At 41.1% G+C, this 5,000-nt stretch overlaps 1 protein-coding gene and 1 long non-coding RNA gene across 2 annotated transcripts in view; both read left to right on the plus strand.

Moving 5' to 3' along the window:
- dpf1 (double PHD fingers 1) overlaps positions 1-5,000 on the plus strand; it is a 99,250-nt gene that overhangs the window by 51,909 nt on the left and 42,341 nt on the right. The gene's annotated exons all lie outside the window — the stretch shown is intronic.
- On the plus strand, positions 1,816-4,145 carry LOC134454480 (uncharacterized). The gene is made up of 4 exons (XR_010035834.1): positions 1,816-1,888; positions 2,786-2,942; positions 3,074-3,233; positions 3,970-4,145. It is a non-coding gene; the product is annotated as an uncharacterized LOC134454480 (long non-coding RNA).

Genomic DNA, 5,000 nt, shown 5'->3' on the forward strand with positions numbered 1-5,000 from the left:
TATAGCAACTATGCTGCTCATTGCAACTGTGCTGCCCATTGTCTAATTTGATCTTTTTTTATGAATATTCTCTAAGTAATAAACTGACATTTACTAGTATGACCAAAGTACAGTAAGTTTTGCAGCTTTGACTGGAAAATCAAAACGCACATGGTGAAAATCCACCTTTTCATGTATGTATAAGAAGTCATAATGAATTCTTAGAATGTGATGGTGGTGGTACGTATTTTTGGGAAAAGGTTGGGAAAAGAAAACATTTGTGAATAGCCACCATGAATTCTGGAAAGAAAGCGCTAAAAATATTACACACTGCACCTTTAAAATTGTTTCATGACCCCTGCAAAGTCAAAAGGCAGTGACTCCATAGAAAAGCAGAATATCTTCCACGCTCCTGTACCTCACAATCCTGTGTGTCAACAGGAAGGATTTAGTTCAAATAATGAAGGAATGATCACCGGAGCAACTCAGACGTGGATGTTTGCATTTTATTTGGTTTTGTATCTTTAAGTCAAATGTAAACATCCATGTTTGAGTTGCGACAGTGATATTTTGTGAAAATTGAGTTTTACCTAGAAGTTGATTTGCTTACAGCCATCACTATGACAACATTATGTTAAAAGACTGATAGTGTTAAGGGCTCTGCATACTTAACGTGCGCAATTTGGCGCATTTGGCGCGAGAACCATTAAAATGTGGCAGACCATTCATAGTCAAAAGCGCCATTTACAGGCTTTTGCTTGCATTTTCGGAAGTGTGCCCTCTGCTGTTCATGAGAGAAACGGCAGAATCTGTCACGACTCGCAGCAGGAGTTGTAGAGATGTATAAAAATAGAAAGCCAAACATGGCTGCTCTAGGGCTACTGAACGTCTGACTTATGACTTAACACAATGAAACATAGATTTTTGTTGTAGCTTACATTGCCAGATCATTCCAAGACCACGTGAGAGCATTGTTCTGGCTGCAGAATTTATAGATTGCCAAACACAACGTGCTTCTGAACAAATAGGCCGGAAGGTGAACCTCGAAAAGTGCTTCAGAAACCGAACTTCGCTCCACAGCCTCCGAACAAACAGACATTCAGTTCATAAAAAAGAAAGACTTATATAGAGGATTTAAAACCTCTGTTCGGAATAGTCCGCACTGCAAGGCTATTCAAATTCGCAACGTGTAATGACGAACTACTGTCTCCGAGGCGTGTGTAGATATTCGGCCGGCGTAATAATACTTTTCGCCTCGAGAGGTGCCACGGTTGAAGCGTCATCAGAAGGAACGAATCAGCTAACTGCTATGTCAGCTGAGATGAGGAGTAAACGGAAGTAGCATGGCTACCGAAGGAGCTGGCCGATCATCTAGTAGTACCGAGGAAGACGAAATCTCGACCGAAAATGTACAAAAAAAGACATCTTCGAAACGCAAGTTGTGTTACATGCATATATCTTCGGTCAAGCATGAAGAAACACAGAATTTCACCAATATACGGTGGAATACATATCGAAATTTTCGGCAGCGGCTAGAATTGAAGGGTGAGTGCAGAGACGTAGCAGAACATTTTAAGCAATGTATTGAGTTGGAGTTTGACGAAATTCCCGAGGATGCGGCTCTCCATCCCACATGCTACCGGAGGTTTATTGACAAGCGGGAAATTGAACGAGTCACACGGCGTGTCTTGCGAGAGGCAGAGAGGGGGAGGTGGCCAACAAGACCCCCGAACTAGCCAGGCTACCTCCGCTTTATCGGCTGTGACCACCACTCCGACCAGGAAACTACGATCCAGATCAAGCTTGGCCATCACGAGCTCTGGCCTGCATGATTTGCAAGAAAGACAGCAAATTTATCGTCGCGAGTGGCAGACGTCAAAGAGAACGAAAACACAGACTTTAACCGCAGGTAAGATTACTCTCACCCCCACCACACAGTCTATGCGAATGCATCCCATCCCCCAAATCACACACACACACACACACACACACACACACACACACACACACACACACACACACACACACACACACACACACACACAGATGTTAGTAGAAGTTGACTGACTATCTAGCCCACACTGCTGCACAATCATTGTTTTTTTTGTCTAATTCTAATATGAATGCACGTGTGAATTGGCATAATGTGTTATGTGTGTGGGTGTGAAATTACATTCCAATAGCCTGCAAAACATCCCCATGCCTATAGTACCCCCAGTGTTTTAGGTTTTAGATGTTTAAATGAATCACACTTTGTCTTAAATAGGATAGGGTATGTTTATATGGATGTCAAAGCATGCCTGATGTTGATATGACACTGAATATCTGTTCAGAAATGTGGCTCCTCAGCCTGATGGCCTGTCTGGTTAAGACACTGCTTCTGCCATCCCACCCCCACTACCCCCCTCTCTCACTTGTACACTTGGGATTTTTCCGCTTCTGTCCCTGGGCAGCCTCAGTGACTAGGCTCAAGAGGTGTGTCCTGGCTGTGCTGTACGTCTGTGTGCTTAACCCCTTAGCACAGCACCTATGTTATAACCTTACTGTCACCAAAATTGTAATATATATGTCTTAATCTGTTACTCTGCACTGTCATAGCAATGTTGTTATGATGTAGTTTTCAGCAAATAGTGAATAAGCCCGCTGGCAACCTCATCTGCACTGCAGTAAGAGGCTACGGAATGCTTTTTTGGGGGGTGCAACACCCATCGCCATTTTTTTTTTTTACAATACCACTCCACCAGGAAAAATGTCTAATTGTTTGCCTGTCTATTTATTAATTCTTTTTTCTTTTCTTTTGTACAAGGCAAGTTGCAGGAAGCAGCTGAAGTAAAGGAAGCCAAGAGCATCCTCATTCACATCAAGGACAGAGACTGTGTGGCTCTGGAGGTGCAGTACCACAGAAGTTGCTACAGAGAGTACACAAGGTTTTTGAGTGAGCCTGTCAGAGCAGAGAAAGAACAGTAAGTCAATCTTAATTTTATATAGAAACACAGTACAATGTGTGTCCTATGATTGAGACAGTTTGTTCTCACAACATGGATCTCACAAAGAAAGCTCTCACAACACACATCTTCTTCTATATTTTTGTAAGGATTGGGCCAACATTTGATCTGAGCTACAAGTTATTTTGCCGAGAGGGTAATCCGCTAAAGGCTACTGATCAACCAAGAGGTGCTGAGGATGAGCCAACTGAGGAAGGCCTTTATTGCCCTTGTGCAGTCAAGTGAAGGTGTTGATGCTTCAACCTACAGGTAATTGCAAGTCAGTGTATTACGAATTTGTCAAATCCAAGGGAAAGTTCCCGCATGTGACTTAAAGGACCACTTCAGTCAATTTCAATATGCTGTTGTATTGCTCATACCCTTAACTTGTCAGTACCCGGTGATGGCACATTTTTCGGCTCAGCCCTTTCCGAGATATGAGCTATTCTAATGGGGGCAGCATTTGTTTACATTGTTTACAACATAGGCCTACTCCAAATATTTAAAAGGATGTCGCTGTTTGCTAGTTGTCGGCTGATGTTGTATAACCTTTTGGATGTTTTTGGGAATAAATAAAAATGTTTTTTGAAATGTAAACAAAGCGCTGCCCTCATTACAATGACCAGAATCTCGGAAAAGGCTGAAGAAGAAGAAAAAAAAAATCTCTAGTACTGACACGTCCAGGGTAGTGTGAGCATTATAACTGCATGTTGAAATTGACTGAAATTATTCTCTAACACTCTGCTTGTCATCTGCACATACTGTACTTGTAATATTTTGAAATAAGGAGGATGGCAGTATTCTTGATAGTGTGATGTTCGTTACAGAATGTGCTTCCCTTGGGAATACTTGGTATTATATCTGTTGCATAGCAAGTAAACTCCACCAATATTATTTATTCACTCCGAGTTAATGTGTGAGGGTGGCTATTGCATATCAGCGACTACATGAAGCCCCACTATGCTTGTACTGATATGCCTCTTTTTTTGTTGATTTGTGTTTACAGACAGGATATATTGAAGAAGAGGCTCAGTCGTGATTTTCCTCAGCTAGTGTTCCACACCCCCGCCAAACGCAACACATCTGAACTGGTTTTTGCTGAGAACTTGTCGACGAATGCAGTCTTGGACTTGTTACCATCAGGTGCGGAGACGACTCAGTCCACCGAAATGAGCCAGACAGACAGCGACACAGAAAGGAGGAAGTCAAAGCAACCAACCACAGCAGAGGAGACACGGACACTTTACACAGCATCTTTGCTTTTGAAGAGGCTGCTTAGTCACAGTCCTGGCATGTCATGCCCATGGCCCCCAACTGCAGTAAACTTCAATCTCACTGAAGTCATTTGCTGTGGCATGCGCAAAAGATGTGTACCTGGATGCTTTCACACAGTTCATGAAAATGCCGGTTCATGTGTATGCCACTTGTTTTGATTTTTTTATTTGTTGTATAGTTATTAGTGAATAAATGAATACACGAATACCTGAATGGTCCTTATCATTGATCATTAGATTATTTCCATTTATTAATGTGAATATGAAAAGGTAACCTTATCATCCACTCGCATTAATAGTTGTTGGTGCTATAAACAAAGCACTGTTACAATCACTTAGAGGGTTATCAATAGCCTGGGTTATCTATAGCCTACTTATTGTAATTGTTTCCATTAATTGCTCAAAAACCACAGTATGAAATGTCAATTGCAAAATTGTGCCTTGTGCTGTAAATAAAGCACTGTTTATGATTTATTTAGAACTTATCCCAATCCAGAAGATATATGCATGAGTATTATTTTTGATAATTGTTATTATATGTGAACATGAAAAGGTAACCTTATCATCCACTTGCACAATAGTTGTGGTGCTATAAACAAAGCACTGGAGTTACAATCACTTAGAGGGTTATCAATAGCCTGGGTTATCTATAGCCTACTTATTGCAAATTGTTTCCATTAATTGCTCAAATCCACAGTATGAAATGTCAATAGCATAATTATGCTTTGTTCAGTAAATAAAGCATTATTTATTATTTATTTAG

This window comes from Engraulis encrasicolus, chromosome 8, assembly GCF_034702125.1.
Source record: "Engraulis encrasicolus isolate BLACKSEA-1 chromosome 8, IST_EnEncr_1.0, whole genome shotgun sequence".
NCBI classification, from domain to species: Eukaryota; Metazoa; Chordata; class Actinopteri; order Clupeiformes; family Engraulidae; genus Engraulis; species Engraulis encrasicolus.